The following is a 27,999-nucleotide window of genomic DNA, read 5'->3' on the forward strand; positions in this document are numbered from 1 at the left end:
TTTTAATGTCAACTCTTGCTAATGGTAGGTAAGGCGATGTACAAGCTTTGCATAGATTGATGCTTACCAATGATGTAACATAAATTTAAAACACACTTGATAATTTGTTTTAGCGCAGCTCCGTGGTTTGAACTACAGTTTAGTTGGTTTGTAACAAATCTTTCACATCTACATTTTTTACATTGATTAAAATTTATCTTGATCTTATATTAGTTATATAAATGGAGATATGCAATGGTCAATTTTATTAACTTTTTGTTTTTTACATTTCAAAATGCAAACTTCGGGAGCCGATATGCTGCAAGTTACAGAGGTTCTCTGGAAACTCTGAAATTAGTCAAAACCTCTGAATAAAAAGTGTTGTCACAGGAGTCTAATGATGATGGATGATCTTTGGCAACGGATGATCCTTCTAAAACATTTATTGATATCAAATCAACTCTGGAGTTTTACCTTACTAGATCAATGGATGAATTTTTTTCAGCTGCAAAGAGAATGAAAATAGTTGGAAGGTAAATTCATTTTCATTCATTAATTTAAAATTATTTTCTTTTGCAATTACTGTTTTTTTTTCTCTTATACAATGGACTCTCCTATGACACAGCTCTATATAAACTAGATCACATAAAGCATTAAATGAATTTTGTCTAGGTTTCATAAATCTCGGAAAAAAAAAGTTATATATTAATCTTAGCACTTAATTTTTGTCCTTGTTCAGTAAAGAAAATTTATGCAGATATATATTAATATGAACATTAAAACTGATGCTTTAACATCCCCCTAGCAATAAGCGCACATAAAAGTTCGAGACCTGTTTGAACTTGATAATGGAGTTATAATTAACTGGTATTCATTTCACCACATACTGACATAATTTGTCATTTAGAAATCAGATGCCTGTTCAGAAAAAGGTAAAGATGCATGAATATTTCCTGGTTAATTCCTGAAAATGTCCGTTGAATGCTCCATTTGATATAATTATGATCACTCTTCGTTGTTGGAGAGTCTATTTCATTTATGTTAATTATATAATAATTGTATATATCAAATTATTTGTAAACATGCCATTTTATTTTTACAAAGTATATTGAGAACCGCAATTCTCGCATTGATTTAGTATATTAATTTATTCATTAATTCATTTGATTTTGTTTATAATATTTACATTTATCTAAAGATTTAACGCAAAGGGCCGTTTGACACTTTCAGTATCCTGGGGAAAACGCAGAGGAAAGTTGTGCTTGCCTCTCTTAATATATAATAATTTTAACTGCACCTCCCCCACAAAAAAATTATAATTCCATATTAGCATAAATAGTTTTTCATGGAAATATGATATGTGTTGCTCATGTTCTTTTATAACTCTTATAGGTATCGGCATTTGTATAAATCTGCGAAAAGACTGATAATTTGAAAACATTCCAGTCCTATAACTTAATGGTATGTATAAAATATCACTTTTTTCCCGAATAATTATCTTAAAAATGGCAGTGTCTTTCCTAAAAATAAACAAATAAGAGTCCATCGTTCGAAACGAATCGGCATTGTGGACAGGAACAATTGGTGAAACTGCTTTTACATACAATAAAATATCGATTGTGGAATGCTTAAGTTTTCTTTTTCTTTACCATTTCCCGTTATGCCAATAACTTAAAAAAAAGTCATGCATGCTTTTAACTTTTCGGTAAAAAAAAACCCTTTTCTTACTTGTCAAAATTTGCATTGCTTGTATTTGCTACGTATTGCTAAAATATCAGAAAAATACATCATTATGTACAGTTAAAGATCTGTATGATATTTTAAACTTTGAACACTCTCCTTCAAAGGAATGACCGCCAGTCGATTTGTAAATTTAAGACTATGTGAATGGAATAATTCGAAAACCCAATTTCTTTAAACAAAGTGAATTTGGAATGGGATCTCATCACCATTACTTTTGATCTGTTTGAACTTTAAATCTAATCAATGGGAAGAAAATCTTTCAAAATAAGTATTCGATTTTCTTCTCTGTGCTATGAAGCTCAAAATTTGCCATCTTCTGTTAATATAAGAGAGAAAGGTGAAGGTAGAACACCACCTCTGGCTCATCACTGCTGTCCCCAAGCTTTCAGCCAATCTTGTACTTGTATTACAATAATATTGAACCCTTGCATTCGTACATAAATTCCGATTGTTATTGTGCAAGAAGCATCGTTTTCAAATTCTTGTTGGGTAATGATTATTATATAGCCCGTACAAGAGAAAAAAACTAACATTAATTTTTAGGAATTGTAACAAACTTGCAATTAGTTTTGAGATCTATGCAGTAAAAGGAAACTTTATATCCACATATATATAATAATGCACCTCATTAATTTTAGATCTGAAAGAGTTAAATAAATTGGTGTTTTTGTGAGCCTGCACTGTTTTGTCTTGAAGGAAATTAAGACGCATATGTTATGGCATGTGCTTTAAAGAGCTCTATAATGAAAACAGCCGTAACAAAAAACTTAACAGTAAATAAAAAGTGAAGTATTTGAAATGAATTCTCCGAGTTTTGTTCAAAAGAGACTTTTTTACTCAACTACTAGAATTGAGTAATATATAATATAAGGTAGAATTTTGTTGTTGAAACTTCATTTCTTTATGTGCTAAAGTTAGAATTTTTCCTTTCTCGTTTACGAAGCGCTGAGGAAGTATTACAGTAGGCAAAAAATTCAAATTGAGAGACTGAATCTCCACGTTTCAGATCGTCCCGAGTTCGGAAAATACATTTTTAAAAACACTTTAATTATATCAAGAGGATCAGCGTTTTGAAGCAGTTGTAGAAGAATTTTGATGCAGATTCTATCTATGTAGAACCAACTTTTCATATCGGATTTTTAACTTAGTGTTTTTACTTTCTCGTGTACAAAGCATATATACAAAGGAAAAGTATTGTATTGAATTCGACTTTTTGACGAATCGCCACGTTCTGAGCGCGAAAAACACATTTTTGGAATTGTTTCATGAACTTAATATCGCAAAAACATTTCCAGCTAGACGAATGAAATTTGATATGTAGTGTTTACACAAAATTAATGGTTTCTGTCTGATTTTGAACGGAGTCTATTCGTAGAAAGTCTGTCTGTGCACGAACCTACAACTCTATTAAAGATGAATGCGTATGTTAATTGAACTTCTCAGTATCAGACCGTTTGACCTACAGTTACTAAATTTGGGTCATACATACCTTGGAGGCTAAGAAAGTGCATTTCAGATAGATTTTTAAAATTTTAATTAAAAATTATGTTGAATTTTGTCGTTTTTTCTTCATAAATTCCGAAGAATGAAAAAACCACAAATATTTTATCATTCCAATATGTATAAAAATACCTATTTAATAAGCGTGCAAAATTTTAAATTTTTGGAATTATTATTATTTTTTTAATTTTTAATAGATTACATCTGTTACACTGAAGTTCAAACTATTTTCCTTATTTCTTCACCTATCTAATTACTTGAATTTTTTTCTGTAGTTGAAAGAAGAAAGGTTCTGTTTAATATTGTTACGAAATTTTTTTTCTACAAAAATACAACTAATCAATCGTAAAGACGCAGCACATTTAATTGCTAGATCAGCAGCTTTCTTGCTGTTTAATCCTCCAGTTTCTCTACGTGTCGGCGACTCCGACTTCTCTCACACACCATTTCTGACGATATACACGACTTGCCACCAGAATAGTAGTTTTTGATGGAGAGCCTGGGCGATCAGCCTATAATCTCCGCTCCCTAATCGTGCTATTGGAAGATAACTGTGCAAACATAGTATAACATAATAATGTAGTGCATAGTAATTTAGAAGTTTTTGAAAAGCTTGTTAATTGTTAAAAAAAAAAGAGAGAAGGAAGAAAAGGATAAAAATAAGAAGATTACAAGAATGAAATAATTCCATAGTAAATAAGAAAGAAGGGATGAAACTGATAAGAATACGTCTAAGTTAAAGTACTTAATGGGTTGGGAAGGGTTAGTAAGGGTGTTGGCTGGTCAGCAATTCGATCTTCATTCTCGTCCGTCTGGCAGAAAAGGAGATAAGAACCGGTTCGAACAGGGTTCTTAGTTGTTTATGAAGTTCCCCAAGGTCGACGCGTGCCTGGCACATGGCTTCTTAATAGTCGTCGTCTTTCTTCTTTGCGGTTTTGCGGTTGGTCATGCCTTTGACTCCTTTTTAATGGATTTTCCCCCCAATTCAGGAGTGCTCGCGGTCTTTTCTTGTACAATGGATCGTAAGGGTTGTATGTGAAAATTTGATGATGTGAAAGGTTGATATGAAAATCTTTTCTCATGTTGTTATTTCTAACAAACCAGGGCATGTTGGAGATTTGCCTGAGGATTTTATTTTGCAGGATTTCTAGCTTGGTGATGTGGGTCTGCGCTGCAACCCCCCAAATCGGGGCTGCATAGGTGAGAATTTGTCTAAGAATAGATTTGTAAATGAGGATTTTATTTTTTATGGAGAGTTTGGAGTTGTGGTTGATAAGTGAGTATAGGGTGGCTTTTGCTGTTAGGTATTTCTTCCTGATGGAACTAATGTGTGGCCCAAACGTGAGTTTTTGATCAAGGATTACGCCTAGGTATTTAGTTTCTTTTTGCCAGGGGATTGTAATTTTGTTGAGGGTAGGAGGAGGTGGTTTATTTTTCTTGCTTGAGAAGTAGATTGCCTGACTTTTTTCTGCGTTTACTTTAATCTTCCATTTAATGAGCCATTTTTCCAATTGGTTAAGGTGAAGTTGGAGGTCATCTGCTATTTTATTTCTGTTTTCATTAGTGCTGAGAATTGCCGTATCATCGGCGAAAAGATATAGTTGTGTTCTTGTGGTTCTAGTGATGTCATTGATATAAATGTTGAAACAGATTGGTGCAAGAATGGAGCCCTGGGCTATGCCAGCTTGGAGTGGTTTGGGTGAGGATAATTCCTCTTCAACACGAACTTTGAATTTTCGGAATGTTAAGTAAGATGCTAGGAGCTTGATTAGGCCGTCCGGGATATTTAGTTGGATTATTTTGTAGATGAGTCCCTTGATCCAAACCTTGTCGAAAGCTTTCGCAATATCCAAGAAGACTGCACCAGTGTCTTTTTGATTAAGCCATCCGTGTTTGATAATTTCAGTCATTCTAAATAACTGGGCTACTGTGGAATATTCATTACGGAAACCAAATTGATACGGAATAATTTTGTCTTCGATTTCTGGTTTTAACCTATTGTAAATAATTTTTTCGATAATTTTGCTGTTGGTGGGGAGGAGGCAAATAGGTCGATAACTTGTTGGGTTGTGGGCTTGTTTTCCTGGTTTGTTAATTGGGATGACTTTGAGGTTTTCCAAGCATATGGGAAGTCATAATATTTCATTATTGCATTGGTGAGTTTAGTGATTCTAAATATGGTTTTAGTTTGTAGGTTTTTGAGCATTTCATTTGTCATGCAGTCTTCACCCGGAGTCTTTTTTCTTTTTTGTATTTTTAATAGCTTCTATGATTTCGTCAGGTTTACAAGGTTGAATTGGGTTTTGAGTTTGCTTATTTCAAACTTTTCTTATTGCGGAGTTGACTATTTTTTCTGTGGTAGGGCTGCAATGGGATTTAATTTAAATTGGTCTTCAAGATTGTGAGCAAGTTCTTCTGCCTTTTCCTTGTTGCTGTAGGCTATTGTATTTATTTCTCTGAGGAGGGGGGATGCGAAACTTGTTGCCTGTGAATTTTTTGATAAGTTTCCAGATCGAGTTATCTTCGACGTTAGCGTTTTCGATTTTATACTCCCAGCTATTGCTTCTATGCTCTTTCCACATCCTATTTAATTTTTCTTTAGCACGATTGTAATTTTTCTTGTCTACGGGGTGTCTTGTTTTTTGCCAAGTTTTCCTAAGTCTATTTCTGATGGTTGTTTGTGCTTTTATTTCTGAAGGGGTTTCAAGGGAGCTAGCTTTATGAAGTTCGGCAGTTTGATAGAAGGCATTATAGATTTCGGTGGTTATATTTTTTGTTTCTTTTTCTATTGCTACTGGAGAGTTGAGTTTATTATTTAGTTGCGTGTTTTCGTTGAGGTATTTCCTGAATTGATACCAGTTTGGCTTGATTTTGTAGTATTTTTTTTTTTTTTTTTTTTTTTTTATTTCTGCGATATTGATGTAAAGGAGGATTGGTAGGTGATCACTGGAGAGTTCTGTAACTGTTTTAATTTCGTGGAGGTAATTAATATTTCTGGTTATTGCAAAGTCAATTATTGTTTCTATGGTTTTGGTAAATCATGTTGGATAGTCAGGTGCTATAATTTTCATTTTAAGTTTTCTGGTGAATTAATTTAATCTCATACCGAGAGGGTTGGCTTTTTCACAGTTCCAATTTTTATGTTTTGCGTTAAAATCGCCAATGAGGATGGTTTCAAAGTTGGTCTGGATTAGCGTTTCGATATCTATTACAAAGGCGTTATCAGAGCCTGGGGGAAGGTAGGTGGAGATGATATTTATATTTTTGTTGTGGATGGTAGTATGGATTGAGACTATAGTTGCTTCCAGGTATCTGAGCGTTGGGTTCGGATAGTAAGAGTGTTTAATATTATTTTTAATGAATATGCCAGTTCCTCTGACTCTACGTCCTGTTCTGGTGGGGTTTGAATAGAAGGTATAATTTGCTATTGCAGTTTTATTATTAGTGCGGAGGTGGCTTTCTTGAACTGCCATTATGTCTGGGTTGTATTTTGTTGTGAAATCGTGGAGTTCGTTGATTTTATTAATGAGTACATTTGCGTTCCAAGAGCAGATAAGGAGACCAGATTTGCTATTGTTCATATTAGGGTGTTGAAGAGGGAGTTATCAAAGGCTTCTGCCAGGATGAATAGTTTGTTTTGTGGGTTATTGTCGTTATCTAATTTATTTAGTAAATCTTTTATATTTGGTACTGCTTGCATAATGGACTTCAGATGTTTCACTAGCTTGAATATGTCGGAAAAATCTTGATTGCTGTCTGGGTTGCTTGGTATTTGGGTGGGATTTCTGCTTATGGTTGGTGCGGTGTGACTTTTTTCCTGTTGTGGGGTTTCCTGAGTAGATGGGACTTTAAATAGGGATGCAAATGATTTTCCTTTTTGAATTGCGCTGGTGTTCTGTAATTTTGGGAATTTATATACACGACTTCTTCCCAGCTTCAGAGTGCTCGTCTTTTATAGTTCCGGGAGGCGGGGCTATAATCTTCAGACCAATCAGAGCGTACCTGGCTGTATCACGGGTCTTAGTGGATGCATCGTAAAAGTTCTCGAACTTTCCAGTATTATCCATTTAGTCGCCAAACTCGTCAAATTCGTCGCCAAGTCGTCTAATGATCGCCAAGCTCTCAGGTTATTGACGCACAGGACAGATCTTACAAAGGGTTTGAATGGTTTTTCCCAGGATGACACTATTCGTGCCGGGTAGCAAAATTACCAATTTGTAACAATATCTTTGTAGTTCATAACATGAGTTATAAAGTGAAGTTACAATACCGCAAACTTTCGAAGATAGATTAATAGACAATCGACATTTACATTTTTAGTAGCGTCATGATGTCACGTTACTGGCCCCCATTCGGAAGGTTCATATTCACAATCGAAACAACTTAAGACAATAATGTAGGACGACTTTAACACCCAGAAATTTGGTGGAGTCAGTTATATATAAATTATTTGACTGAAATTTGAAATATGTACTCAATCGCACTGGCTGGTTACCTGAGGCGATAAGTAAATAATAATTGCAAAAAGAAAAGGCTTTGATCAAATTTTGAACCAAATTCATTTATTGGTTGGCTGTTGGTTTCCTGCATTTTCAATTCAAATAAATTCAACTCTGAAACGCAGCATTTTTAGATAAATGGAATTTAGTACTCAATTTTAACATCTAAAATATAGAACTTTTCAAAAAAATTGAATCGAATTTGACAAAGAGTTGATATCTGTCTAAATTATCTGTCTATATCTATTTGAATTATCGGAAACACGATAATTCAAATATAAATGATTTAAGTAAATAAGATTTCGTTATGTAGTTATGTTGCTAAAATTGTAATTCTGCGTCACATTTTGTTTAATTTAATTGAAAAATAATGTGTCCAAAATGTATAAACATTGCTTTAAACTATACTATGAAGCACAAATTTTTCCTGAACAGGTCTCTGAAAATAAAATTCTGAATACTCGTGGCAATCAAAGCTTTTCCGAGTTCCACAATTTTATGCAGGCAGTGTCAAAATAACATACCTATTCCAGAATAGGCCAGAAAGTTTCGAGAAGACCAACCTCAGGTTTTAATTTTTAAACCAGATTTAGTGGCTTAGTGAGACACTTTTCATTGATAACTAAGAATATAATTAATTTTTTAAGTGGAGTGGGATACTTTCGGCAATGTAAATAGTCAAAAATTCAGTTCTAAAATGGAGTTTTTCGCCAGTAATTTTTGTATCTAATTGGTAATTTAGATCATATAAAACGAATGATTTATTTTAATTATAAAAAAATTAGAAAGATATTTGTCTTTTAAAGTATTTTTTAATGGCAAATTGATTATACGTTGTGATGCGATAATGTTCAAGTTCATAACCACAGATCTGTATCCTTCAAAAAAAAATAATAATTCAGAATAAATGACTCCAAAATTAGCATAATATGAGTATAGGTTTAACAATTGCAGTGAATTTATTTTCAGTAAAAGATGCTAATTATAAAAATTTCAAAAAATGAATATCGTGTAACTTGAAAATCTAAAAAAATATATCATGTATTATAAATCAAATATATAAAAATCTCGTGTCACGGTGTTTGTTCGTACTGCCCCGAAACGGCTCGACCGGTTTTTATGAAATTTTGTATGTGTATTTGGTAGGTATGAGAATAGGTCCTAAAGTATATTTCATTATGCTAGGTAATTAGTGTGCCCCTATCCAAATGTTTTTCTATTTTTTTTATCTGACATCAAAAAATACCTCTAACCACAAAATATCATTCTCCTACCCCCCCCCCCCCCCCAATTTTTTAATCGAGATTTTAGTATTTTTGTGTGAACTATATCCAAAGAATTAAAAGCTCAATATGTATGTGTGTGTGTGTTGGCGCTCTACCAACCATACCGTTTTACCTACAGCTGCCAAATTCGGCATGATTATACCTTGGAGGCGGATATGTGCACCTCGGAGCAATTTTTTAAAGTTTTTAATTAGAATTTTAATTAAAAATCAATCGAAATTTCGGCGTTTTTCTGCCATGAGTTCCGAAAGTATTACTGCACAAAATTGATTTTTTGCATCAAATTAAAGTTTAAAAAATTATCTTTTTAATGATATCAATTCTTTAACCTATAAATTAAGTTCTTAATTTTACGAATTTTTAAAGATATTTTTCAACACTATATTTCTCACAAAATAAAAATAAAATTTAATTTGCACGAGCACGTTACGAGTGCATAGGAAAAATTATCTAATTATTAGCTTTCATCAAAATGTTGTCATCATATTGACAAAAGCTTATATTTAAAATAAATAAATTGAAAATTAAACATACAAAAATGTAATTTCCACCATGTATCTATATGAAATTAAATAGGATATTTTATAAAAAGTAAATGCAAAGTAAATATTTCTATGATCTTTTAAAATACCAACATTATTAATTCCATAAATCAGTTATACTTAAGGTAAATATGGTTTAATATATATCCATTCAATTCAATGCCCAACGGTTAATTTGTAAACCTTTAATAATAGAAATGCATGTAATAAAATTGTCTAAATGAAGTAAACAATTATATTTTATACTAGCCGCCTTTGGCGACCAGCCGGTTCGCCAATCTTAATGTTCGTTTAAATTTTAATAATTAAATAGGTTGAACCGGAGTTTAACCCCCTTCTTCGCCAAGTTGCGATAACGCGCCAAAGCTGGCAATCTATAATTGAAGATCTGCTCCTTTGCTTTTGAACATTTCGCAAGACCGTTGCTGGCGATTTTTAAAAATTGGCCAAGCAGGGGGTTAAACTCCGGTCGTACCATTAAATATTTTACGCAATTCCAACTTTAATTGATTCTTCATCACAATATTTTAAAACTTCAAATTTTGAGAGTCATATAATTTACTCATAATATTATAAAGGCCTTCAGTCATAACGTAATGTGTATCTCTCTAATTTTCTGTTACCTCCCGTAGAATTTATGCTTTAAATTAAAGTGTAAATGATTAATCTGCAATTAATATACTAATATTTTTTACTGAAACAAAGCATTTTTTTTAATAATATGATTACTGATAACAGAGTCACTGAGCGTTTAAACTTTATGGACACTAAAGAATATCTTTCTTAATTTATGTAATATCTCAAGAATTTGTCAACAAAATTTTCTCAGATTCATCATGAACAGATCGATTTATTAACAATTTATAATTTTAAATGCATCAAACACTAAGAAAATAAAATGAATCGTTTAAAATAATCGGTCGGAAACAGGTTTAAAAAAACTACTTAAAAAACGATGTACTTAAAACTATAAGCATATACAAAAAATATATAACTAACGTAAATATAATTTACTTACAAAAGCATGCAACTAACCTAAAAATAATTTAAATCATCCGTTGAAATGGTTGTCATGTCAACAATCAGAACACAATGCGCATGCGTGAATTTTCTTCGCCAGTTACGGTAACGCAAATGTGTGAATTTTTCTACGCCAGTTGGGGTAACGCTATGCAGATTAGACATTTTTAATTTAATTTATTCTGTGTTATTTTAATTCAAAAGTACTTCAGAATGAATCTGAAACATGTATTAATTAACAATGTTTAATTTTAAATGCATAAAACATTAAGAAAATAAACAGTATCGTTTGAAATAATCGGCCGAAAAATGTTAACCCTAGCCTCATTACTGTTGGGAGAAAAAAAACAACCCCTGAAGCCTTACTCATTTGGAGGTGGGGAAAATGGAAATTTTTTTTTGGAGGGAAAGTTAGTTTTTAATTAATAATTAAAATTCTAATTAAAAATTCAAAAAAAGGGACCCCAGGTGCACATTCCTGACCTCAAAGGTATACATGTGCCAAATTTGGTATCTGTATGTCAAATGACCTGGCCTGTAGAGCGCCAACACACACACACACACACACATTGAGCTTTATTTATAAGTATAGATAACTTGAATCTATAAATTCTCTAAGAAATGACGAATGTTTATCTAGATCCTCTCTTCTTTGATTCTCAAGAATATTTAGCAAAATATTCTTGAGATACAAATATTTAAAATAAAAACAGTTGCTCTCCAATCAACTAAATTAGTCTTTAAAACTGATTTATTTATGAATATTTAAATATCATTATTTAATAAAAATGGGTGATTTTAGACCACTTTATCTCAAAGATATCTCAATCAGCGCCCAGAGTTTCTCAAGACTTATTGGCCTAGGATTATGAAAATGATGATTTTTCTAAACTATTCTATTGAAATCTTCATAAATCGATCATATCTGACAACAAAAGATAGATCATTTACTTATTTAAAAGTTGCGGTGTCAAGAATATTTCGAGAACATAATCTCTTAGGACCAAAAGACTGTATAAAATAAAATAATAAAATTTAGATAAAGATTAATTTTGATAATTTATATTTTATAACTTTTTTAAGTATATTTATAGACAGAAAAAAAGTATATATTTAAGTCCTTTTGAAAATAATACTAAAAACTGAATTTTATGATAAATCTTTGTAGAATAATTCTTAAGATACTGCATAAATTATGAAAATTATTCTGTAGTGCACGTATAACTTAAATTCTGAACAATTCTGTTTCCAGTACTCATATTAAAAAAAAAAAAATCGTTGTTTCAGTAAAAAATGTTTTTTTACATTGATTGCAGTTTAATCATTGCCACTTTAATTTTATTAAAGCGGCACGGATTGAAAATTAGAGAGAGTGAGATAGTACATTATGGCTTTAGGTCGTTTTAAAAGTATGAGTGAATTATACAACTCTCAAAATTTGAAGCTTAAAATATTTTGATGAAGAAGCAATTGAAAACACATAAAATATTTGTGTGTATCGTGAAATTTTAAGGAGCATTAAGATCGGCGAACTAGCTGGTAGCCAAAGGCGGCTAGTAACCTCTAAAATAATTACTATTCCATAAAAAAATAAAAATATAATTAATAGATGTATTATGTTTGTAAATATTGTTGTATACATCTTCATAAGATTCCCTCTAGGCGTACCGAAATTTGTAGAAAACATGCTTCGAGAAAGAGGCAAAAATGTCTTTTTTCTCAATAAATTTCTGTTGGATTCATTGATAAAGCCTAATTTATAAACTTTTCATTTTTAATATCTACATAAATTATGCATATTTTGTAATCAGTGAAATGTCCCCTAACTTATTAGATTATAATTGAAAAATCAATTTTTTGAAGGCTCAGATGTTCCCAGTATCCTTTAATTGGTGTTGAGACTTAATATTAAATACTTCAATTCATTGTTTTTCATTCATTTTTTATTGCTCCAGTAGATCTAAAAGCAGAATTAATCAAAATCAAGAAATCGTAATTTGATTATTACAATTCTTTTTCTTAATTGCAGTGCTTAATTTAAAAATTAAAAAGCTGGAGATGGATGAGCAACTGCTGCGAGAGTTGATTCTAGATAAACTAAAAAGGCTTTAACTCGTTCTTTTTCACTCTTAAAGACTGATATTCTTGCCAATATAATTCCATGTTAAAAAAATTTCGGAAAATGCTATAAAAATTAATGGCGATATACAGATTACCTCTTATTATGCTCCAGTAACTGATTTCTAAACTGGTAAAGACAGAGTTTGTAAATATATATTTTTTAAAGTTACGAAATTAAACTTTTTATATTTTTACCCCTCCTGTCATTCATATTTAATTAACAAGTAATATATATGTAAACTTAAGTCAATTCCTTCTTAGGCCAATAAATTTTTTTTATTGTAAATACTTTTTATTAAATAATTACAATTAATATAAATATCTACATACATATGATAGAATTACAATATTAATTGGCAATATAGAGCTTGGCGATCATTTGGCGACATAATAGAAAATACTGGATAAATTTAATTATATTTGAAAAAAAAAACTGTATAAACATCAAGTGTCTTTCAATACAGGTTTAAAGAATGTATTTGAACTTGAGTGGCTGAATAAAAAGTATTTTTATTAACGATTGAAAATTTGAACAAGATATTGTGTGTTATAATATAATATAGAGAGATGGAGATTAGTAGGAATTGAAAAAGGCTCTTGATACTATAAAATTTTAAAGAATACATTCATTCTTCTATGACTGACTACTACTGTTGAAATAATGATGTTAAAGACCGCTGTTTGAGAAAAATTTTGCTACTAAGTTAGCTGACTCGAGATGATAAATTTTAAGGTATTGTTTCGAAATTTAAATTATGCATTTCATGCTATTTCAAAATGTTCCTTAAAATAAATTTGGAGGAAATCCCTACTGAAGGTAAACGCCTGAAACTCAATCAATTTTAATCAGGAAACAGCGAAATTTTCTTTAGCGTATGTTTTAGTGCATCAACGTTTATTTAAATGCGACTGATGGTATCTTATAAACAGTTAGGAGTCTGTAACTTTATCAGAAAAGCCAGTATGATAAAAATAACAAAATATAATTTTTTCCATCATTTAAAGCATTTTTCCCAACTGCAACTTTCTGTCAATATGCAACGACAAAACTAATAAATTTTGAGCCATTCTAAGAGAAGGCAATCTGTGTATTCATTTGAAAACTTATGCCGATGAATTTGTTGAAAAAGTAAAAAGTTGAAACTTGCGTAAGAAATAGCTGACGTTTCTTTTTATATGTTTCTTTTTATTAATAGATTAGAACTCGGTTAAGTATTTTAGTGTAAATTCACAGCAAAATGATGAAAATTATAATATATGAATATGGATAAAGCTCAGTTGTTCTAAGAAATAGTTTACTTAAAACAACCGGTGGGAATGTTCTTGTAACTTTCTCTCAATATAACCTAAGTCGTGTTTAGTTTCATCCATTAGTGACGAGAATTAAGTATATATTTTGGGATAAAACCTTCTTCCGTATTCCGATGAGGTCCAAAGTTTGACATAAATCATTACTTTTGTTATGGAGGTTGCATCCTAAATGACATGTATCTAGTATATTTCATTTATAAGTTGCCACTTAATTACAATGTAGTAGCCATTTTATGAACTGCTTAAACATTTTTAATGTGTAGAAACGAAGAAGTGGTTCTAACAAAACCCCTGCTTTTTTATATTTTTCTCTTTAAAGTAATATAATTTTTAAGAGCTAAACTTCAATGTCGTGAAACTGGAGTGGTCTCTGAAAAACTTTCTTTCGTTCTCTTTAATAAAAGTGAATTTCTTTTACGCATTTCCCCCAATCGATTGATATGAAAATTTGACACACAACACAACTGCAGTCAGAAAATAACACACCAGATTTGAAATATATAAATCATTGCATTCACATGTTTCTGAAAATACATACTGACCGATAATGAAGCCTTCGTTGGATTTCACATATAAGTTGTCTACTGCAGTTTGCAGTAGAATAGAAAATACAATTATTACATGTTTTACAATTGAGTTTACATGTTTTTGAAAGTAATAAATGATAGATGGTCAATCTCTTGTTGGATTTGGATCTAACTTTGAAAAATATCTATACTATAGATGTTCTGTGTATCGAATTTTATTTATCTTGCTTTCTTCGTTTCGTAATTATCTTGCTAATTTATATTCAAAAAGACTTGCTCTGAAACGAATTTTACTCAAAATTTGATGGAAATCTGCGAATTAGTGTGAAACATATACCAAATTTCATCGGTCTAATACAAAGTATTTTTGAGTTATCTTTCAGAGATGGACAGATAGACAGACATTTTCCAAAAATGTGTTCATTGAACTTACCGAGACGTGGAAATTTCTCAGTCTCGAATTCGAGTTTATTGTCGATTAAAATATATTTTTCTATACTTCATATACGAGAAAGTAAAACAATTCTTGTATACTTTGTGATTAGTGTATCCAGTCGTTTTCCGATTTATTAAAACATTTTTTTCAAATTTCTGTCAAGCTGAACTAACTACTTTTGCATATCAATTCTATAAGAAATTTATCGACTTTACGTTTATTGTAAAGATTCGAACAAGAACGGTGTTAGGGGACCGGCTAGAATTCCATGAAACTGAATCTTTTGAACACAGAAAGCAGATAATGAATTGGTAAATTTCAAAAGTTATATTGCTTCTTATTCCTAGTGCTAACAATAAAGGTGAACATGTGTATATATTAAATTTGATATATAATATAGGAAGATGGAAATGTGTAGCGCGTAGCGATTTGTTTGATATTTTAATTTAGTAGAAATGAAGCTGAATTTTGGAATTTTTTTGACTATAAATTTTGGAAATATTATTGTACAAAAACGAATTGCATGCCATTTTAAAGTTATAACATCAATTTAATAATAGCTCAGTTTTTTCCTGAATTTTGGGAATTTTTTCTAAACATTTTAAACATATTTTCAATTTATTGCCTTTCTGCCTTTTAATTACATTTTCATTGCTCCATCAAGTATTTAATAACGTATTATTATTATTTTTTCATCTTCAAACCCTAAAGAGGAACCTCGTCTTCGAAAAAGGATACGGTTTATTATCCATGTGGCTTCCGAGATGAATAAGAGTAGTTACACTTCATCACTCTTTTACGTTTCTAATAACACGTTGATATCATGGGATTAGTCTGTATTAGAAAGATTCATGCAGGCTACAAATAGAAGATACGTCAAATAGTTAAAATGGTAGGGCTTTAATGTCTCACAAATTAAAGGAATAACGCAGCTAAACGACTGGACCGAAATTCTATATAATCACTACTTTCTGTGAACTTGCTTTTGGTCTCCCCAAAACTTTCTCGTATACTCTTTAATAAATTGGCATTGGCGTGCAATAGTTACGAAATATTAACTTTTGGCATGAATTTAGTATTTTTACTGAATCTCGTGTTGTCCTTAGTGAATTATTTTGCGATAAATCCCGATAAGTATTTCTCTACCGATTAGAACAAAAGTTGGACGCGAAGCTGCACTTGTAATCGCAAAATCAATTACAAGATTTAATATATTTAAGTCACTGCGTTTATGAATGATGGAATTTGTTTCTGAAAGTACAGACCGACAGTCAACCTGTTGTTGGATTTGGCACAAACCTTTATAAGTGTCAACACTATAGATGTTAAATCTCTATACCAAATTTTGTTTATCTTGCTCTCTTTGTTTTGTAATTATCGTTGGTACTTATATTAAAACAGCCGGACTTCCTCTGAGCAGATTAAAAATTTGATAGAAAACTGCAAATTCTGTATAATCACCATACTCCAAATTTCATTCGTTTAGGTCAAATCGATTTTAAGTTACATTTGTAACAGATATATGGAACTCGGGAAGGTCTAAAATATGGAGATTTGTCAAAATCTCCAATTCGAATTTTTTTTTTGGCGATTATTATACTTTCTCTATACGTATTCGAGAAAGTAAAAAAGCCGGTTAGTGATGAATAGACACTTGGAATTTCGTAAAAACAGCCTATTTGTTCTGAAAGATATAAAGGTAATTTTTTAATCTCGCATTTTTTTCAAGTGTTTTTTTTAATAAAATGCAGAATTTTCAATGAAATTTCATAAAAATTTGCAGAATGTTTGAAAAAAATTGAATTATTATATTCACATGTAAAATGAATGCTGTACATGTTCAATGACTAATTATTTTTTGTAAATACGTTTTAATTGTACATGCGTTAAACCCAGTATATTTGCCCTCCCAAAAACCAAATATGGGCAACTGCATAAAAACTGCAACTGAATACATTCGCCATTCTGAAAAGATATCGCTGCTGCAGTGATCTAAATTTCATCATCTCTCTGAAGTTAAAAGATGGACTTTTATTCAAAGATTCAAATGTAAATATTTTAAATCTTCAAATTCCATAAGAGGTTAGATATAAATTAAATATGTCTCCATATTTGCAAGAAACAGACTTAAGATAACATTTAAATTTGACTTAATATATGCATTTAAATTTGTGCAAAAAGTGAACTTCTAACATTATGTAACTTAATTTAACATATAATTAAAAGCATACGGACTACTTGAAGGCTTAACTTGTGCGCTAATCATGAAAGGGTATCGACAATATTCTTTACTGTATGAGGAAGTTTGTCCATTAATTTTGGGGATGATTCTGCCGGGATTGAATGCCGTTCGTCTAAAAGAAAATTGGAAACCCTGACATGCCTATAGGCCGTTAGAGTCTAAATCCAATTTGAAATTTTAGTTATTTTTCTCCTGTTTTTTAGGAATTTGACTGCATTGCACAGGATTTTGATCTCATTTCCATAAAATACTTGTGGGGTTAAACAGAATGTCGTATTTGAGCTAGATCATAAGGACTAACATCAAGGACAGGGGTTCTTAGTTATCTTTGCAAGAATAACATGCAATTTTTGTTTTCAATCTCATTATAATTGAAGTCACTTAATCGGAAATCTGCTATTTCTGCAAGTACTAATGGATTACATAATTAATTTTTTTGTTATTTGAGAACTTAAATTACTGCACTTTTTATTATGTATTTACAAATTAAGTATGAGGAAGCTTGTGTGATATATTTTTAATCTTAATTACAATTCGGGAATTACTGTTCCAAATTGAAAGAATAACTGTGTGTATTAAAGCCCATCTTTTAGCTGCTCTTTAGAGAACGATTTATTATTTTTTTTACTGCATTACGAGAATTTTAATGGCATTCATATGGAATTTTTTATACGGTGTCCTATATATTTGCCTTTGGAATTATAAAAGGTAAATATGCTATAATTCATTCATGCGTAGTTAATTTTTTTTCTAAAATACTTATATCTTTGAATATTCATTGAGGAGATTTGAGCACAATTTAGCATTTCACGAAATTAAATTTTGAACATTCTAAAAATAGTAGAAATGAAATTTAATTAATCCCTTCTGGTAAGGCTTATAAAAGTGAATACATTTCAATATGAGATACTTAGGTGTATTATGAGCCACTGAAATTATTTTTTATTTCCTTCCATGTAGTTGAAAATATCCAAATATTTATGAAATAAATATCAGTTGCAATTCCATGCTTGACCTTCTCTACGTCGATCAAGCAGTCTTATTGGCGAAATCTTTGACGTAATCCCAGATGATAAACCTAAATGGGATAAAATATAGTAATCGAGGAGGTCACAGAAATGGATCTTAAAATGGATGGATGGGTGAACCAATCCATCTTCGGGAAACGTTGGTTGAGGCAATCGCTCACAAATTTTGACGTGCAATATGGTAGTACTAATAACTTCCTTTTTAGATAGGGCGTCCCAAATATTAAACTTTGGAAAATCGCATTAATGCTCGGCGGCTGCTTGAGACGTTTCACTGCCCCACATTCGACAGTTGTGATGATTCACACCGCTTGATATTCGAAAAATTGATGAAAAAAAGAACACAAATTCTAACATCACATTCTTGCTTATATTTAATTTTAATTAATTTTTTAAAAGGTCCAATATGTTCGGGACATTTTATGTAATTCACTTTAGATTATAATACGTTTTGATACACATTTTGTAAGTTTCATTTGATTTGGTTGAAAATTCTGCGTTTTATAATCCTAAAAGCTTGTGAAAAATTTGGGATTTGAAAAAAACAAATTATACTCCTCAATGTTTACGCTGCTTGCACGGAAATGCGTATAATCGTGCCTCACAGCATCTACCATTACTGAATGATCCGCATCATTATCTGCTTTCTGTTAAACGGCGGGAACAAAATAATTTTCATTTACTGCTTGTTTCTCTAAATGCCACATGGCGGAATCTTCATGGTAAAATGTGGGAATAGTTGTATATTTTTTATATAATAGTAACTTTAAGAGAGTTCGTCCATCATTTATGGTGAAATTCGAAACAGTGTGTAAATTCGAAAGTAACCAGATAGTTTTGATCATGTATTTACAATAAATGACATTAATCTAGTGATTACTTATAATTACCGATGATTGTTCATAAACACCAATTTATTATATTAACCTATTATTTAGTAAATATTAGGGAAAGCAACCGATGTGTTAAAATTCTGTCTTTGTTGATTATTCGAAGATTACAGATAAGTTGAATATTCGGATTTTTAAGAACATTATGTTACCCATGTGGCACATTGGTAATTAAGATTACAGTCCTGAGCCTCACATGCTCTGCATAAATCGAGTATTCCTCCAATAAATGTTAGCTCTTGTTTTCATCCATGGAGGGAAAGGATGGAGGACGCTACATTGATTAGATATTGGCGCTAATGAATAATTATTTGCAATACTTTGGTCCGGGCATCTTCGACTAGCTTGAATTATTAGCAAATTTAAAGATTCTTTCGTAACTAAACTTAAAAAACAGAAAACATTTTTTGTCCTATTACACCATGACAAATCAGTATTATAAGCATTTAATTACGACTACATCAACAATGGTTTTGTTAAGCATCGCATTAACATAGTATTAAAATGTCAAAATGGAGGGGTCGTAATTTTAGTTCATAATTTCGAAAAGAATAGACTTAAACAAATGAAATTTAGTTTCCAGGAGTTTTTGATGTCGTTTTGAAATGTATTGAATAAAATGGTTGTTACCATTGGAAGTTTTGAAATGTGTTCTTATTTCAGAATATCGAAGGAACCTTGTGAAATTTTTAATTCAAAAATATTTACATTAATTCCTTTCGAATGGTTCCTTTTTTAATAATTGTACTATGAATGAGAGTAGAATAAATATAGGCGGGTTCTTTATTTTTTCCGAGACTCTATGTTGGCACCAATTTGAACACTTTAGTTTGATCTTCATGAGATGACGTCGACAGAACAGTTATTAAAATCCGCTGCATTTCGTTCAATCTGTTCATTTCTTGTGAAGAATCCAATGACAATTTATGGATATGCATTTTTTTTGTGACGTGCAATAAGTTCCGAATTCTTTAGCAGTTAAGGCAAATCTCTGTTGGTAGTTATACTGGTTGGATTTCTGAATACCATTTGTAAGAAATCTAACTTGCCAGAGAATTAATTCTGTTGTAGATGAAGAATTTACAGAATAGAATTAAACAAATGTTGAAAATGCGTTTACGAAAGTTAAAAAATAAAAAATGATGGTATCGCTTCATTTTTGAGGGAAGGGGTCATATCAGATCTGTATGAGTATGGGGAAGTATCAATAAGAATGCGCATCATTTTGAAAACTAAAATAAAAGATGGAGAGCGGTTCGCTTCAAAACTTTCTTGCATACTCTAATAAAATTATCCCCACGCATGCAATAAAAATTGTGGATCTTAGGTAAGACAGAGAGTATCTTGTATGGCATTGGCGTACAATAGACACGAATTGCCAACTTTTCACGTGAATTTAGCATTTTTTCTGAATTTGAGATCCTTGGTGAGTTTTTTGGCGATTTATCCCCGGCATAGGGTTAATAACATTCGAAAATTGAATTTTTGGTTTAGACAATATTTTCCCAACCGACTGGACAGAGAACAGAACTTGTATTCAGAAAAAAACGAACCAAATTTATATGTTTGAGTTATTGCAAACATGTTTCAAAAACTATTGACAAACAGACGAGCAATCTTTAGTTGGAGTAGGCTCAAAATTTGATAGATACCTACTCTATTGATGTTAAATCCATCTATCTCTCTTCGTTTTGTAACTATTTTGTTAATTTATATTCGAACATATGGATTGACAGACTTCTTCTGAAAGGAATTTGCTGAAAATTTGACAGAAATCGACACATTTGCTGCAAAGACTGTATACCAAATGTCATTCCTCTGGCCCAAAGCGTTTTTCGAGTCATCATTGTTACAGACACACATAATGTCAAAAATGTGTTTTCGAGGCCTAAAACGAGGAAATTCTTCCAAATCTCGAGTTTGAATATTTTGATTACAATACTTTTTCTATTTCATTTACGAGAACGTAAAATGAGTAGTATGAAATTATTTCCATTTTACTACCTTTTTGGCATAACTACCATTTTTGTTGAGTCATTTCACTTTATAGCTTGAAAATCCAGATCTCATAAAAGTCCATCGTCTGTAAGCAGAGCCGCTCTTACAAAGCTTGTTTGAGGTCACCATCATAAAACTTAATTTTGATCATCGGAAAACCTTTTTATGGGTTCAAATAGACGGAAAATCGAGTTTTAATTCCCTTGCTGTTTGAAAGGAACTCCAAAATTTCTTAATTGAATATTTACAATGTTGAACGAATGGGAGGTAAATCTTCTCAGAACTTGCCGAAAAACAGCATTAAGTATTTGTTGATTACAGATAGCATATATGGATATATGTTTCCTGATGGGGATGTTGTTTAGGGTTTCAAAGAATTTAAAAGCATAGTAATTCCCATTTGGTGCTCTGGTTATTAAGAGCACAATCCTGAACGCGATACGTTTAGCATCTGCAAGGGGTAGATTACCTTTTTTTTTTTTTTTTTTCCTTTACAGACAGGGAATGGATGAAAATTCTACTTAATTTGGAATACTGGTCGAGTCATACTTTCACATATTTGAGATAAAAATAAAAGATTGTTTTTACCGGTATTGGGAATATTTTCATGTAGATGCTTTGAAGTATATATTTACGCATAAGCATGTGCTTCTATATAGGATATTATAACTTATAAAATCCTCTTTTGGCCTGCAGCATTATTTTGAATTAAAAATATCAATCGCTCGAATGAGTTTTAAAAATTGCCGTTGCGAATATTTTCATAAAAATACTAATTCAGAAAAACTCTTTAAATTTATATAAGCATTTCTCACTATGCTAAATCAAATCAAAATAAAACAAAGCTAGAAACATAATTAAAAAATTATCACTAATCTAAAATAAGTTTAATTTAAAATCAAATCAATGCAGAATTTTTTTTATTTGTAAAATGGAGGGTATCTGCAAAGAATTTGTTCTAATTGATCGAACAATGACTGGCAAATATAATTTAAATAGTCGAATGAAGTTTAGAATGGGTCGCATTTACCAAAATTGTATTGATGAAAACAATCTTTCTTTCATGGTAATATACTCAGACATGCAAGTTGCTCGTAGACTTTTGGCAAAAAATACCCCAATGTTTTTGTATTACATATTGTATTTATCTGATTTAGTACAATGAGTAAACTTAAAAGGAAATTAAAAAGTGATATTTTGATGTTATTTTAAGCATACAAATTTTCCCCTTTCTTTTTTCGAGGACCATTTAGAAAGTGATCTGGAACAGACATTGAATAATTATTAACTGCAACAAATGTGTTGAAACCAAAATGGAATATTTTGAATAGAAAGTGAAAGCAAACAATTTTTCTATTTTTTTTTTACAGGTCCAATCTTAAAATTCTTCGACACGTGGTACAGGACTAGCAAAGTGTGAGAGTGAAAGGTAAGTAATCACCATTTTCAAGAAGTATTCCTTCATTCAATGACTCTTTTGTATTCTCTATTTTTCTCCTGCCGTCCTTTAATCCTTTTCATCTTTTAAGAATAAAATGATACAAAAGATTATGTAACAAAATAAGACTGTTTTAAAGTTCCGAATTTTAAAAAAGCATTAAACATAAAAAAAATCTTTTTCATTTACATTTATGTATGCAAGTACGTCCTGCTTATTATTTGGAACCTTAAAATATTAGATTTAAAGTTGTAATTAAAAAACAAATATAGAGCAGACAGTACAACACTGTCAGTCGGACAAATTAAACAGTGCTTTTTGCTTTCTCATATACAAGTAAAGAGAAAATATTGTAATAGTCAAAACATTTGAATTCGAGATTTTGAGAATCCCGGTATATATCGATACTGTGCCCTCCAAAGTATGAGGGAAAAAAAGTACTATGCTGTAGCTCCTGCCACTCTTTGTAAATTTTTAAAAACGTATGTTTATTGTGTTATCATTGCACATGTAGAGAATGTTCAATTGCAAATATACTTGATCTCTTTGAATGTTCAATTCTTATTGAATTATAACCATAAACCAAGATTCACCCTCTGTTAACAGCATTTTCAAAGAGTTTTCACCATTTTCATTGAAGAAGTGAAATGGAAGTCTTTTTTACCCTCTTTTGGTCAAAAATCAAAGCTTAGTTTAACTAACACACGTCTCATCTTTAAATCTTCGGTTAGAATGAAGCATAAGGATTGAATCGAATCCTAGTGATTGCTTCACTCTTCAGGTAACTAAATGATATCGCAACTCCAGTGATATTGGTGATTTTGACTTATAACAGAAACTTAAAATCGTCAACAACAAAAAAATGGACACCTCTGTGACATTGTTATTTAGTATCGCTTGTTTACGAAAACGGTGCTGATTTAAATGATGTGCGTTGATAAGTTTCTTCCCGTTGAGAAATTAATTTACTAAGTTAATAACTAGAATATCAAAATGTTTCCATTACATGAATCGAAATATTTCAATAAATCGACCCACCAGGCTATATATATGTACATCAAATTTTTTTTGAAAAATGTAGTAGTTCCCTTTATATATATTTGAAAAATCCGCCTAAAAAAAGTCAACCCGCCGGGGGCCGGGCGTTAAGTTATTTGAACACGTTAATTAGCAAAGAAAAAAAATCGTTTGCATTTTAAGAAATTTGAGAAATATAATCATCACGAATCAATTATATTCTTAATATCAGCATGCGTTTTCGATTCAGAAATATTTCCTTTTTACATATATCCTTTTTATAGATTGAGGCACTCCAATTAATTTTCAGATCTATACGTCATTCATCCTTATCAGTCCTGCCAATTTAAGGATTTAATAACAATCATGACGATTAAAATATCTTGTATCGCAAATTTAAATAAGATGCTGATTTGTGAGATGCGAATACCATAAAATCATTTTAAGCCAATGAAATTATCGGAGTTCATTCAAAGGAGAGAATTTTATTTTTAGAGAGAAATGATTGGATATTAAAGTACATAAGGTTAATTTATAATAATAATAATGATACTCATGGGTTTTTTTACATAAAATTCAATTATATTTTATCAATTGCTTTCAACACTGAAATATTGCTTAAATATTTCTATAACATTTCACTTAATTTTTTTAACATATTTCACTTGTCCGTATGCGAATTATATTGAGCAAAGAACTGTAGGTTTCTAATAACGTGAATACTAGATTTCAGTGGAACATCACGTTTCATGCTGCTTTGAGTTGAGAAAAAAGTTTTTAAAATTGCACCATTCTGTCCGGGAATACATTAATCTTAAAAATATGTGGGTTTTAGAATCTTGAATTGGTTGAAAATTCTTCGTGGGGCTCTCTGGTACTTTTAAATTTATTTTTAACCTTCTAATATTTGTAGACTAGCATTCTGTCTGTCAATTGCACAATGAGTTGCGTTGAATTAATTGAAAAAAAATTAGTACTATAAAGAGTAAAAATAACAAAGTGATGGATATTCTTTTTGTTATGTAACGGCTGATGTATTCTGAATGAAAAATGACAAGCGAATCCAGTTTTATATACTATCATGCTATGAGTCTTTGAGCTCCTGGTTTAAAATTATTTTTTACGTTAATACAGCTGTAAAAGAGGAAACTACTTTATAATTAGAGGGTTGATTATTTTAATATGTTGATATTATCCCTCATCTAATCAAAGAAATTTGCGAATGAGTGCTTAGTACTAACTTATTACATATATAAATAATAGGCGTCGGTTCATTTCCTCATTTTAATATTAGTTCACTTACTGAAGGGTAAGAAATGGTCCTGATTTTCTTAATTTTTTTTTAAAAAAATCATTTATTTCAAAACGATAACTGCTGGTAAAGAATAACAATCGATTTGATATTTCTACATTTAATCTGCCCTCAAATCCATATTTCTATCCTGTGAGCGGAATAAAAAAGTCCTTTTTTTAAAATAAAAGATTTTTATTATTAAAATCGTATGATTAGAAAATAAATTTGAGATTTATATAACGGTGACAATATTTTCTTCGTGGAACATGAAATTTATCGGAAATTTATAAATTCAAATTACTTTAGTATATGATCCCTCAAAAGAGGAGCATCTATTCCCTGTGTGGATTTTAGAAATTTCACAAACACAGGATGCGTCACAAATTCTTGCAAACTTTAAAAAAAATCATTGAATAAAAATAATGCTTGAAAGGAGTTGCAGTTTCCGTAAATACGTTCAGAGAGTTTTGCATTTTTTTTTTCCCCACTAAAAATAATTAAAGAAAAAAATGGACGATAGTTGGTGTTCACACTTTAAACTGAGATTGTTTATGCATATCAGGGAAAGAAAGCACAGTAACTTAGAATCTTTTATTTTAAAGCAAAAAGATGTTTAATAAGACCGCCACCACAAGGTATTGAGCAAGTAATGCGCGTAACTAGCAGTTGAATTTAGCATGTCGGCATCGATCTCACCGAAGACCCGTTGAACAGTACCTTATTATTCCGCCGAAGTGGCTGGAGAGAACCAGTAGACACCAGACTTTAGTTATTTCCATAACCAAAAGTCCGTCTGGCGATCTTGGGGGTCACTTAACCCTTAACTGGGGACGTGCAGTCTGTGAGACCGCTAGCGATGGATTTTCGGTCACCCCTATTCTATTTTTAGCTCAATTGAATGGATTGACCCTGTAGCTTCCTGTTTTGTGACATTCAATACAGTGCACTTTTTCAACCGATTTCAGCGGATGCTTTTTAAAATAAGTCAGTTATTTCTTTGAGTGTGGTCTCTAAGACCGCAGCTCCCTGTTAGTGTCCCATTGATAAACAAGGCTTAGCAGATGGCACTAAAACTGGAGGGTCAAAATATCATCCAATTTACTGATCATATTATAAAGCATTGCTCCAGACAATTTTAAATGAAGCAAAAAGTGATTTTAGTGATGACGATAATTGTACAGAAGAGGTTTTCGATAAAACTTCGTATTCAACTGATTTTGATATTTATGTTCAAACATAATTAATTTTTCCAGTGATAATGTATTTCGAAAACTTTATCAAATATATTAATATACCAAGAGATATAAGTACAGAATTTATAGATTGATTTTTATACTAGTTCTTAACATGTATGTTTAAAATGCTTTAGAAAACCGTGCTATGAAAGCACGATAAAAAAAAAAGGCCAATTTTACCCTATTGCATTTTTTTCAATTTATCAAATAATTGCTGAATTTTATATTGTCTTCTATATACCTTCATATACTGTAAAAATAATTGATTTAAAAAGTAAAAAAAAAAAATAACATGTTTTTTTTTTTCAAGATTATTATTTATTATGTGTAATTTGAGGAGAAAATATATTCCAACGCATTTACTTTTTTCAAGGATAATATATTCTGAAAAATTTCTAAAATATATCTATCTTGAGAAAAAAATATCTGCGAAATGTATTGGCAATTTTTCATACTAATACATTCATTAGAAAATTTAATTTGAGTGTAAATGAAATGCGGTCTCGTAGTGAAACGGTATCCCCAGTTAAGTTCTACAATTTCACCTCCCCAGTTAAGGGGTAATCTTACATCCTCGACTTATTATTAGGTTCTCAGGGAATGTATCGAGGATGAACATTCTGACGGAACGAACAACGCGAGACGGAACATCATACTGCGCATGAAGATGACGGCAGGTAACACACATCTTTGCTGCAATGCAGACGTACCGTGGTGTCACAAAAGCACAAGATTCTGTAAAGGCAGAACAGGTTTTCCAACCGGAGATGGAACAATGTTCTTCAAAATAAAGTCCAGAATGAGGGAAGTGGTGATCGAACAGTCACACGCAAAGAATTTGGTGATTTGGACTTGTAGCCGGTACAATAAAAAATGGGCTTCATCTATCCACATGATGTACTGCAACTATTGTGGGTCAGATTCCATTTGTGCAAGCGCTCATCCTGCACAGGCTTATCTTTCATCGGAATCGACTGGAATTATGTGGTGAAGTGCCTCTGTTTGGTACGTGTGCAGTTTCAAAATGCTGCGCTAATTGCGTCGGATCTACATTTCCGGAATCCTCATTAATCTCTCAACTTAACGTGCACTTCTACTTCCTATTGATGTCTCGGCTGTCAAATTTCTCATGGCTATCCAACAGGGATGTGGCCAACATAGTATCCTATTAAAAAAGAAACGGCTTTTGCTCGTTTTGATTCCTTTCACCGAGCGGAAATTTCACAATGATTTAGTTATTATTCACCGGTATTATGCAAAAGTTGAATCACTAATGCTCAAGAACGAAATCATTCTGCTGGCATCAAATGACGGATCCGTTTCTAACCTTGTGTTAATTAGTTATCTTCTTTTGTAGATAACATCTGGATTTGACATTTGAGTCCATTTGTCAGTCATATTTTGAATCATTTTTAATGGGGGAAAATACAAAAACTTTCAACATATTCCGAAACCGCATTTTTTTCGAGCATTGCGTTTCTTTATTATTTAGGTTTTTTTGAAGTTTTTACGAGTTTCTGGCGCATCTTTTATACCTTTCCCTGTGTTTTCTCTGTGAAGTGTATGAAAGAGCCGTGAAAGCGAGTATGTGAGTTCATCTTCACAGGAGCTAGAAGTCAGAGTTCTGCCCTCGGGTGCTCAGGGGCCTTTAGCCTCAGAATCTACTGCACATACTCGGCTTAAATTGCTGACTTCGGGCTTGTCTAGATGCCATAAATAACAACAACAATATTTGAAATATGGGAACATCTGTTAATTTTATTGTGTAAATTTCGATCTCATGCAAACCTTTTTCTTATGTTAAATTCACTTTTTCCGCATTAATAATTAAAAATTCATAAAAATATTTAATTTGTATAATTCATCCGTTTGCTGCACATCTTAATGAAAAAA

General features: G+C 31.3%; 1 long non-coding RNA gene across 1 annotated transcript in view; it reads left to right on the plus strand.

The window, feature by feature from the left end:
- Positions 1–307: 307 nt before the first annotated feature.
- LOC129976640 (uncharacterized) overlaps positions 308–27,999 on the plus strand; it is a 37,934-nt gene continuing 10,242 nt past the window's right edge. Inside the window, exons 1-3 of the long non-coding RNA XR_008785159.1 lie at positions 308–512; positions 1,372–1,440; positions 22,493–22,551. This is a non-coding gene — a long non-coding RNA (uncharacterized LOC129976640). The remainder of the gene's footprint in view (positions 513–1,371; positions 1,441–22,492; positions 22,552–27,999) is intronic.

Source organism: Argiope bruennichi, chromosome 7 (genome assembly GCF_947563725.1).
Source record: "Argiope bruennichi chromosome 7, qqArgBrue1.1, whole genome shotgun sequence".
Taxonomy (NCBI): Eukaryota; Metazoa; Arthropoda; class Arachnida; order Araneae; family Araneidae; genus Argiope; species Argiope bruennichi.